A 12,703-nucleotide genomic window follows, 5' to 3' on the forward strand; every position below is an offset into this window, starting at 1 on the left:
CTTTACTATCCTTCTATTAGCTGAAAGATTTTGTGTAAGATTGGTTTTAGTTCCTCCTTAAATTGTGATAGAATCCACAGTGAAATGATCTGAAATTTTGTGGGTGAGAAGATCTTTTGATTTAAAAAATTCACTTTTAGGGGCACCTGGGTGGCTCAGGTCATGATCTCAGGGTCATGAGATTGAGCCTCGAGTTGGGCTCCACGCTGGACATGGAGCTGCCTAAGATTCTCTCTGTCCCTCTCCCTCTGCCCCTCCCCACCCTGTGCTCTCTCTCTTTGTCTCTCAAAATAAAATAAAATAAAATAAAATAAAATAAAATAAAATAAAATAAAAATAATAAATTCACTTTGAGTAGATATAGACCTAGGAAGATTTTCTGTTTCACATTGTATCAATTTTTGACAAGTTATATTTGTCAAAATTTTGTCTATTTCATTTAAGTTGTAAAAATTTTGGAATAAGGGGCCCCTGGGTGGCTCAGTGGGTTAAGCAGCTGACTTCAGCTCAGGTAATGACCTCCGGGTCCTGGGATCGAGCCCCACATCAGGCTCCCTGCTCAATGGGGAGTCTGCTTCTTCCTCTCCCTCTGCTGCTCCCCCTGCTTGTGCTCTCTCGCTTGCATGCACTATCTCTCAAATAAATAAAATCTTAAAAAAATTTTTTGGAATAAAACTTGTTGACAATATTTTATTATTTTTCTTTTAATATTTGTAGGATTTTTTCTTTTTTTTTTTTTAAAGATTTTATTTATTTATTTGACAGAGAGAGACACAGCGAGAGAGGGAACACAAGCAGGGGGAGTGGGAGAGGGAGAAGCTGGCTTCCCACGGAGCAGGGAGCCCGATGCGGGGCTCGATCCCAGGACCCTGGATCATGACCGGAGCCGAAGGCAGACGCTTAACGACTGAGCCACCCAGGTGCCCCGGATTTTTTCATTTCTAATATTGCTGAAGACTCCCCCCCTCACTAAAACAGTGGTAAGTTTTGCTTGATATTCGTCAACTTTGTTGATATCTTCAAAGAACCAGATTTCCATGTTAAATTTTCCTTCTCCTTTCTATTTCATTGATTTCTGCTCTTGGTTTTATTATCTCCTGACTTCTACTTTTTTGGGGCTTATTTTGCTCTTATTTTTCTAATTTCTTCAATAGAACTGTAGGTCATTCTTTTTTGGGCCCATCTTTTCTTATAGCATTTTAAAGATTAAAGTGTCCCCCTCAACAGTGATTTTGCTACATCCCACATATTTTGATATATTGTTTTCTCATTATCACTCAGTATGAAAATTTCATTTTCTTTGTGTTTTTCCAATTACACATGATTATTTAAAAGCTGGCTGTCAAATTTCCAAATATTTGGGATTTCCCTAGATATTTCATTGTAACTGAATACTAAATTATCTTATGATCAGAAAATATGTTCTATAATATTTGAATACTTTTAAATTTAATGAAACTAGTTTTAGAGCCCAGCATATGGTCTATCTTAATGAATGTATCACATGCACTAAAAAAGTGTATTCTATACTTATTATGGTAGTATTCTATAAATATCAATTGGGTCAAGATGGTTGCAGCTTAATTTCTGAGTATTCAGAGCTCTGCTACTTTCTCCACTTTTACACAAACATTGTTTCCTTTGTGTCTTTGTTGTTATGCTCAATTCGTTTTCTATTCCCAGTTGGGAAGAGAGATTTGGTTGATTCATCTAAGAGCCCATGGTCTCAGGCTCTCCTTTAGTTTTTTTCTGTGGACCACTTGTACCCACCCATTATTGGATCTTGCAAACCCATTCATAAAGTCTTAGCTTATCTTCTCCAGTTGCTAGACTGAGCTTGTGGGAGAGTACCTGTTAGTTGATTTGGTATTCTCATGTCCTTCAGATGCCCTGTTGCTTTCCTCTTCTACTTCCTGCACAGATGCTAATGCTACATTGGCCTTGTAGCTGTCAGTGGTTTGTCCTAGAATTTAGGGTTAATGGGGATATTTTGTCACCTTGTTTTGTTGTAGATACTGCCTTTGGGTTAGATGTTCATATTTTAATTGTTCTCTGCTTTAATGGGAGAATTTGATAAGATATACAAACTATTTCACCACCAGCATCACCCTCCCAGAATCCTTTAAACTCTTAAAATTTTACTTATGTTTCCTCCGTTATGTGTAGTTTACCATTTTAGTCACTTTTTACAATTAATTTTTAAACTGGAATTGGAATTTTATTTTTCCCCAAACAACCAGTTTTCCTGGCTCCATATATTATAAAATTCATCTTTGGGTTTGAAATTTTCGATTAATATAGAAATAAGCATAGTATGGTTTGGATCTGTTTCTGAGTTTTCTAAAATGCTTGTCTGGCCTTTTCTTTCATTAGTACTGTATAGTATTAAGATACTAGTGGATTGAGTTAACAGATATTTTCTTTGTAACTTTACATTTATTCATAAGTGAGATTAGTCTGGGGTTTATTGTTGGTATTGTCCTTCTAAGGTTGGCGTGTTAGGGTGAAAACATATTTTCGAAATACAAAATGTTTAAGGAGGCTCTCCACCTTTATCTTGCACAATTTAGGGAACATGAGATCATTTGTTACTTCAAAGTCTGATTTAGCTCATGAGTAAAATGCTTTGGGACCAGTATCTTTCTTGAGTAAAATTTTAAATTATTTTTCTAATATAGTACCTGATTTCTGCTAGGTTTTTTTATTCTTAAGTGAATTTTGATAATTTACATTTATCTAACAAACCAACTACCCTTTAAAATGTATTTGCATGGAATTGTACACAATATTCTCTTAGAATTTTGAAAACTACCTCTAGATCATAGTTTTCATGGTTGCTATAATAAATTGTAACAAACTTAGTGACTTAACACAACATAGATTTATTACCTTATAGTTTTGAAGTCCAAAATGGGCCTCAGTGGGCTAAAATCAGGGTATTGGCAAGATCGTTTTCTTTTCTGGAAGCTCTAAGGAAGAATCCATTTCCTTCTTTTCAGCTTATGGAAGCCATCCACATTCTTTGGCACATGGCCCTCTTACCCTGTCTTCAAAGCCAGCAACAATGATTAGGGTTCTTCTCAGATTGTATCACTCTGACCTCTTCTGCCTCCCTCTTCCCCCACTTACGGACCCTTGTGATTACATTTCCCACCCAGGTAATCCAGGATAATCTTCCTCTCCTAAATTCAACTGGTTAGCAAAGTTAGGTTTGTTTTTTTTTTTTTTAAGATTTTATTTATCTATTTGACAGAGAGAGAGAGACACAGCGAGAGAGGGAACACAAGCAGGGGGAGCAGGAGAGGGAGAGGCAGGCTTCCCGCGGAGCAGGGAGCCCATGCGGGGCTCGATCCCAGGACCCCGGGATCATGACCTGAGCCGAAGGCAGACGCTTAACTACTGAGCCACCCAGGCGCCCCTGCAAAGTTAGTTTTATCTGTAACCTGCCCCTTTGCCATGAAAAGTAATATAGCCACAGGTTCCAGGGATCAGGACACAAACCTATTTTTGAGGGAAATTATTCTGCTTTCCCCACTGATTATAAAATTATTCTTTTAAATTAACTTTTATAATAATTACATTGCGTCGCAGTAAAAAAAAATGTACTGAGGATTTTTTTAGTGTTAATTATTCAAATGCTATTTATTCAGTTTCTGTTACTTTTATTATGAGAAATCAATTTATATTTTAGTCTAGATATTGTCTTATTTATGGGACAGAATTTATTTTGATATATGACATGGAATAGGAATCTTAATGGACTTCATTTAATCCAAACAATTTTCCCAGCACCATTTATTCCATAATTCATCCTTTTTCCTATTGATTTATAATAGTTCTTCTATCTTCTCAAGTTCTTAAGCATGCCAGAGTATTATCTAGGTCATGTGTTCTATTTTGAATGAAAATTGGCCTCTATCTTACACCATACACAAAAATCACCTTAAAATAGATTAAGGACTTAAATGGAAGGCCTGAAATGGTTAAACTTTTAGAAGAAAACAGAGGCAGTAAGCTCCCTGACATTGGTTGGAACAATGATTTTTTGCATTTGACACCAAAAGCAGAGGCAACAAAACCAAAAACAAGTGGGACCACATCAGATTAAAAAGCTTCTGCACAACAAAGGAAATAATAAATGAAAAGACAACTTATGGAATGGGAGAAAATATTTGTAAATAATTTATCTGATTAAGGTTTAATATCCAAAATATACAAGGAACTCATATAACTCAATAACAAATAAATAAGCCATTAAGAAATGGGCAAAGGACCCGAATAAACAATATTCAAAGAAGACATACAAATGGCTGACAGGCATGTGAAAATGTATTCAACATCACTAATCACCAGGGAAATGCAAATCACAACCACAATGAGATATCACCTCATACCTGTTAGAATGGTTATTATCCAAGTCAGGGGCACCTGGGTCACACAGTCTGCTGAGCATCCGGCTCTTGGTTTCAGCTCAGGTCGTGATCTCAGGGTCATTAGACCGAGCCCTGCTTGAGATTCTCTCTCTCTCTCTCTTCCTCTGCCCCTCTCCTTGTGCATGTAAACTCTCTCTCTCCCTCTAAAAATAAAGAAATAATCTTTTAAAAAAAAGTCAAAAGATAGCAAGTGTTGAAAGGATATGGAGAAAAGGAAACCCTTGTACACTGTTAGTAGGAATATAAATTGGTATAGCCATTATGGAAAACAGTGTGGAGGTTCCTCAAAAAATTAAAAATAGAACTACCATATGATCCAGCAATCTCACTTCAAGATATATATAAATCCAAAGGAAATAAAGTCACTATCTGGAAAAGATATCTGCATTTTTTTTTAAAGATTTATTTATTTATTTTAGAGAGAGAGCATGAGCAGGGGGAGGGGTGGGGGGGGTGGGAGACTGACACGGGGATCAATTGCATGACCCTGATCATGACCTGAGCTGAATCAAGAGTCAGATGCTTAACCAACTGAGCCACCCAGGCACCCCAAAGATATCTGCATTCTTATGTTGACTGCAGCATTAGGCACATCATTAGACATCATTAGTGAGTAGGACATGGAGCTTGTTGGTGACTATCGAAGTGAAAGTAGGTCACCCAGCAGCCTTAAAAAAAAAAAAATTATTTACAAAGCATCACAAAAACTCCACTTGAAGCAGAGTATTATAGCTCTGGGTTGATGCGGGACAAGCGGTGCCTAAAAGAACATCCTAGCAAGAAGGACTGAGTCACTGCTCAGTATGATGGAATGTGACATGCTGAATGCAGAAACACACTGCAAGAGGAGTGGTCATCCCAGAGGAAGCACTGAAATTTGCTGGGTGGAAATGCCTTCTCTTGTCATTTCTGTCAGGTTCACTGTGGGGACAATGTCCTCTTTCACAAAAGTGTCCAGCATGACTGAAGAAACAGGAACCAGAATGTGGATGTTTATGTTCTGGATACGGTCTCCAGTGAATTACAAAATGAAGTTCTGGAAACAAGGAGCAACCTCCATCACTGGGCCACCAGGCATCTTTGATGTGCTTGATTTCATAGCTAAGGCACAGGACTTTATACTCTCTAAGGAGGTTTCATTTAACTTAATAATCTTTATGCAAAGATTCTTTCCAAAATACAAATCTGGCTTTTTTAGTCTGTTGCTTAAAACTCTTCCATTTCCTGCATGGAGCACTGGGTGTTATATGAAAACAATGGATCGTAGATCACCACATCAAAAACCAATGATGTATTGTATGGTGACTAACATAACATAATAAAATTAAAAAAAAAAAAACAACTCTTCCATTTCTCCCCAAAGCTTTCAAGTGGGAATCCGAAATCTGTAAGATAATATGAACAGCTCTTCATGGTCTGGTCTCTACAAACTCTTTAATCATTCTCTATCTTGTGGTAGTCAGTACTCCAAAAATACAGAACTACTTGCCGATGAAGAAAATAAAATACACCTTCGCTCACACCTTGTTCCATTCAGCATTCACCTGGCTAATTCCCCTTCTGTGGACTCTTCAGACTCAGTTCAGTATCATGTCCCCACCACCACCCTCCCAGTGCCCCAGTCTGGATTAGATGTTCTTCATATATCTCCCATAGAATTCATCATAGTCTATAATGATTGTCTCCTTGTCAGTCTGCCTTCCCAATTACTGGAGAGTAGAGACTGCATCTCTTGGTTCTTGTCTTACTCCTTTCAGGTTGCAATAACAAAAAGACCATAGACTGGGTGGCTTAAACAACATTTATTTCTCATGGTTATGGAGGCTGGTAAGTCCCAAGATCAAGTTGCTGATACATTCAGTGCCTGGTAAGGGTCTGTTCCTGGTTCATAGATGGCCATATTCTTGATATAATCTCACAGAATGGAAGGGGCAAAAGAGCTCTCTGGGATCTCTTTTATCAGGGTACTAATTTCATTCATGAGAATGGACTTCTCATGACTTCATCACCAAAGGCCCCACCTCCTAATACCATCACTTGAGGGGTTAGGATTTCAACACATGGATTTGGGGGGGACACATTCAGTCTACAGCAGCTCTATACCCCTAAATGGTGTTATGTACACAAAATGGTCCATAAATGTTTCCTGAATAAATTTGCTAATTACTTGTCCTAAAAATCTTGGAGGGGAAGGAGAAATGGTTGGTGGATAACAAAATTGAGCAGTAATGTTAGCAGGTGACTTGCCCAATTACATCATCACATTGACTTTTGAAAACTTCTTTAAAGATAGATTTGTCAACTGCAGAATCACAGCTATGCATGCAGTAAATGTTGGACTGTTTGTTGCCACTATTATAAATACAAAAACGCTACCACTCCTGCTTGTTATCTGAACGTAGGTGACCTTCATTGTTTCCCTACACAGTGTCTACGAATTTGCCAAAGACACGTATCTTCCTGAGTTCAAATATACAAATCTAAATTCAGCATGCTATGGGCAAGACTTCTTTTCCTCCTTAGCTTCCAGGATGATTTCTCCTTCATATTTTTATATAAATATTCGAGGGCATCAGCCCACACTTGTCTTATGGAAATAGAAGATATAATCCTGCTTCAGATTCACTGAGCTGAAGGTGAGAAATTGGAGAAATTGCATCTTTCATGCGTCCTTGCAGCCACCTGCTTCTCCCCATCCTGAGACTGGGGCAAGTTCTGTTTCTTTAGTGTGGGAAGGGATGCACGGGTGGCACAAAGGCTTTATGCAGCTCGATGCCTTTTTCACTTTAAAATCTAAATCATGCGGACTTTAAAGAGTGGGCAGAAAACCAGGATGAAATAATGACCAAAATTTCATGGAGGCAGAAACTGTCTATGCTGCACATCTAAAAATAGGATGCTCTAGGTCTATGATGTATCATACTGAAAACTTCTCGGCATGTTTGGTGATGAGGGCTTCTTAATCAAACTTGGGGGTGAGTTATTACATGCTTTTCCTGGGCCTTTATTTCAACAACAGTAAAAGGGTATTAACAGATGAGAACAGGGGCGCCTGGGTGGCTCAGTTGGTTAAGCGACTGCCTTCGGCTCAGGTCAGGATCCTGGAGTCCCGGGATCGAGTCCCGCGTCGGGCTCCCTGCTCGGCGGGGAGTCTGCTTCTCCCTCTGACCCTCCTCCCTCTCATGCTCTCTGTCTCTCATTCTCTCTGTCTCAAATAAATAAATAAAATCTTTAAAAAAAAAAAACAGATGAGAACATAGTGGCTCTACTCCTTGCCTTCTTCTGTGTGCCCACGCGTTCAAAGAAAACTCTGACTCAAAGAGGTCAGCTGGTAAACACAGGTCAATCTTCACCTCCTCCCACAGAAAGAAGTCAACAGTCACCAGATGGCATCAGGTCAGGAATCCAGGGAGTGTATTTAAATAAAAGAGGAAGATGCAGGCACTTGGTTTAATTTTTATTGTTTATTGCTGGCTGCCTTTCTTCTGAACTACCTTTAACAAAATCGATGCAAAAATCAAAAGATCAATTCAATAGGCGCAGTCTTTATGCTTTAGAAGCTTAAAGTCTGAATATTTCATTAAAAATGACATTTTCCATTGTAAAGAAATCAATACCTGAAATCCCTTATTTAAGTTCTTACACTTTAAAAATTTGTGATTATTATTATTTACCTATTAATGGACTCTTTAAGGTGGGGCAAACTTATACCAAAATACCTTCCAGACAGACCATTGTGTTAAATGTAAAACAATGCAAATATTTCTTAAATGCTTTAAAAATAAAAAGAAAAGAATAACATATAAACAAAATCCTGAATAAGGGTAAACTTTCTAAGTTTAGAAGCAATGAAAAAAATTTCCCCTTGGTCCATAGCTTCCTGAACATACTAGCTTTGCTGATGGGAGTGATATCCCAGATAATTTTTCTGTGATAGGGTCAGAGGTCAATATGCAGGTTCCTTTTCCTTCTCCAGTGAATTCTGGAAAACACTCTTCTATCTTTCAGACAACTAATTCATTCTTTAAAACAAAAAAAAACTTCACTGAGGTATAATTGCTATCACAAAGAACTGGGCATATTTAGTGTATACAGTTTGATGAGTTTGGGCGTATAAAAACATCCACGATACCATCACCACAATTACAGTAAAAGACACCTCCCAGATTTTTCTTGTGTCCCTTTGTTTTGTTTTGTTCTTTTGGTTTTTGGTTTTTGGTTTATGGTAAGAACACAACATGAGAACCACCCTCTTAGCAAATTCTGAAGTGCACATTACCATATTGCTAACTATGGGCACTGTGTTGTACCGTGGATATCTCAAACTTACTCATCTAGCATGACTGAAACTTTATACCCATTGAACAACTCGGGTTTCCCCACACCCTGGCCCCTGGCAACTACTATTGTTTTTACTGCTTCTGTAAGTTTGACTATTTTAGATACCTCATATACATATAGTATTTGTCTTCCTGTGACTGGCTTATTTCACTTAGTTGAGGTGGGTTTTATGTGTTAATAGGGTTGGCTTAACTTTGTATTTCATAGGAATTTATTTTATCTCATTTTACTTCCCTCTTTATGCTAAGGTTTTATGGCTGACCAAGAGAATGAGAGCTTAGATGTGTTTACCAGTGTGAATGGACCATCAGCCTCCACCATCCACAGCTCACCCATTCTTTCGCAAGATCAACCAGGCAATTTACAAAATGGATGTGAAAGGTCTCCTGGAGTAAGTTGTTTCTAAATGTCTTCTGGTAGATGGGTGTCCAATCTATATAATCTGAGACTTAGAAGAGCTTTCCTGTAGCAGGCACATAGTGAGGAGGAGAAAGCAATCCCAGCTGATGTTGGACATAAAATATAGATGTTGTATTTTATTAGAGGAATTGTTAATTTTATGATAGCAACTCTAGACTGCTTATAAGATGAAAAACTTATACAAGAGTTTGTAATGATTTCATACCACCGTGTGATGCCTTGGCAGATGTTATAGGAGCATTCTACAAGATTAAAGCAGAGCCAGGTTGGTGTGTACATCCCCAGGGAACCACCTGCCAAAAGCAGCTGTTTTAGAGACCTGTCTGAACCTGTGTCCCTAAGATGGATGTTATGGGAAAGAACTTTCTCCAATATAGTAAGTACATGCTTTCCCCTTTAAAAAAATTAAATAAAGCAATGAAAGAAATCACAGATAAAAACGTTGATAGCTGAAAAATCCATAGACCCTTGGGGCGCCTGGGTGGCTCAGTTGGTTAAGCAACTGCCTTCGGCCCAGGTCATGATCCTGGAGTCCCAAGATCGAGTCCCGCATTGGGCTTCCTGCTCGGCAGGGAGTCTGCTTCTCCCTCTGACCCTCCCCCCTCTCATGCGCTCTCTCTCTCATTCTCTCTCTCAAATAAATAAATAAAATCTTTAAAAAAAAAAAATTCCATAGACCCAAGAATACAGCCCAATTTAAAAAGCAAATCAACTGGAAAGATATTTACAAATATTTCATATATAGGGTTAATGTATTTGATAAAGAAGACTTATTATAAGTCAATAAATCAATACAAATGATAAAATGTTGAATGAGAAATACACAAAGTACTTGAGTCTGAACCTAAAGACTACAAAGTAAGTTCTATAACACATATGTGAAAATATTATCCCCCACAATGAGACCATGCAACTTCAAGCAAAGTACCATTTTTTTCCCTTACTAAACTTGCAATGATAATTTTTTAAACCATAATACTTGGTGCTCAAGAACAGCATTTCCTGGGGTACTTGTTATAAAATCATAGAAACCATCCCAGACCCACCAGAGCAGAGTCCCAGTGGATGGACCCAGGAAGCAAGTTACAGAAATTCTGATTCTGTTGGCTTGCAGTAGAACCTGGGAGTCAGAAATTTTCCATCCCCACCCTAGGTGATCTTAAGGCAAACTTGAAAATATTATTCTAAACAGTGATTTTCAACCATGGCTGGACTACTGAATCATCGGGGGAAATTTAAGAAATACAGATACTTGGGTCCTACCCTCAGAAATTATGATTTAATCCTTGTGGGTTCTATTTGGATATTAAAAAAAAATTTAAAACTCTATAGGTAATTCAAAAATGTGGCCAAAGTGGAGGATGCCTACTCTAGAGGACATGATAAATTGGTATTCATATGCTTTTCAAATGGGAGTGAAGATTGGTACAACCCTTTTTACAAACAATTTGGCTGTGTTTGCTTTTTAAGAAATAATATCATTTTCAGTAAAATTGCAATTTTGTAAATTTCTGATCCTTGTTATCTAAATAGAGAAAACATTTGTGAAAAAAATTTTTCTTTGTCTGTAATTGATTCAATAACTACTTGAGAGTAACATAACTGTCCAGCTATAGGGTAGTTGTTTAATAAACAGTGGTATGTTCACATAATAAAGTGCTATACAGTCATTAAAAATGTGCAAATAATAAGCTTTTAACGTCATGGGAAAATACAGGGCTAAAGGGGAAAAGTAAGGTATAAATTGTATTTACTGCATGGTCAAGACTAAGTTAAAATAAACATAGTAAAAAGACAGGAATAAAATGTTCTAAATTACTAAAGGTGGCTATCTTTGAGCTATGGGGAGATGAATGACTTTTGGGGGTTATCTTCTAGCTTTTCTGAATTTTAGAAATTTATATTTCTATTAGATGTAATTTAAAATGTTTAGAATTTTTATTGTGGTAAAATATACATAACATAAAATTTACCATTTTAACAATTTTCAAGTGTACATCTCAGTCTTATTAAATATATTCACATTGTTGTACAAACATCACCACTGTCCATCTCCAGAACTTCTTCCCCAACTGAAATTTTGTACTCCTTAAACAGTAACTCCCCATTACTTCCTCCCCCAATTGTTGGTAACCACTATTTGACCTTCTGTCTCTATAAAGTTACTATTCTAGGTATAATATAAATGGAATCATACAATATTTGTCCTTTTGTGTCTGGCTTATTTCATCTGGCATAATTTCTTCAAGGTTCATCCATGTTGTAGCACATACCAGAATTTCATTGTTTTTTTGTATGTATATATCACTTTTTTTTTTAATCCCTTCATCCATTGATTGACATTTGGTTGTTTCTATCTTTGACTATTGAGAATAATGCTGCTATGAACAGTGGTATTCAAATACCTGTTCAAGTCCTTGCCTTCAATTTTGGGGGCAGAGACCTAGAAATGGAATTGCTGGAACATATGGCAATTCTGTGTTTAAGTGTTTGAGAAACTGCCATACTGTTTCTCACGGAGGTTGCACCATTTCACATTCCCACCAGCAATTCACAAGAGTTCTAATTCCTCCACATTCTTACAATTTTTTTACTTAACAAGGTCAATCACTTCATATGGAAATCTATCTAAAATGTATCACTCATTTCCAACCTTCAGAAGGGAAATATTAAACAAAATTTAACCTTTTTCTTGTAGTGACTTATATACATTGATGCCTCCTCAGAAGCTATTGCAATATATCTTTGAGATCTTGCTCTGTGCTAGATGCTATTCTCAGTTATTTCCACAGATGAGAAACAATTCTTTCAGAATCCTGAAAAGTATCATCTGCATTTCACAGATAAATAAATGAGGTACACAGAGGTAAAGGAATTTCTCCAAGATCACACAGCTAGTTAGTGAAGATGGGTTCAAAGTCTTTGCCTTTAGACAATTAGCGAGACTTCTAGCCATCTGACAATGTTTGTCTCTATATTAAATGTTTCCAAACTAATACTGTACACTCTTAGAAAATTTGTTTGTGTTGTGTAATGTTTTATTTTGTTTTTCTTTCTGGTATTACTCCTTGTGTTTGTAAGAGTACCTACCTCTAGTGGTTTTCTCCTGTCCACCCACATGCTGAGACTGACATCCTGTCATTAAGAAAAACTGATAAAGAAAGAGTTAAGGGGCACCTGGGTGGCTCAGTGGGTTAAGCGTCTGCCTTTGGCTCAGGTCATGATCCCAGGGTCCTGGGATCGACCCCCACATCGGGCTCCCTGCTCGGCGGGAAGCCTGCTTCTCCTTCTCCCACTCCCCCTGCTTGTGCTCTCTCTCTCTGTCAAATAAACAAATAAAATCCTTTAAGAGAAAGAAAAAGAAAGAAAGAAAGAAAGAAAGAAAGAAGAAAGAAAGAAAGAAAGAAAGAAAGAAAGAAAGAAAGAAAGAAAGAAGAAAGAAAGAAAGAAAGAAAGAAAGAAAGAAAGAAAGAAAGAAAGAAAGAAAGAAGAAAGAAAGAAAGAAAGAA

This window comes from Mirounga leonina, unplaced genomic scaffold, assembly GCF_011800145.1.
Source record: "Mirounga leonina isolate KUSES-001 unplaced genomic scaffold, KU_Mleo_1.0 Mir_151, whole genome shotgun sequence".
Taxonomy (NCBI): domain Eukaryota; kingdom Metazoa; phylum Chordata; class Mammalia; order Carnivora; family Phocidae; genus Mirounga; species Mirounga leonina.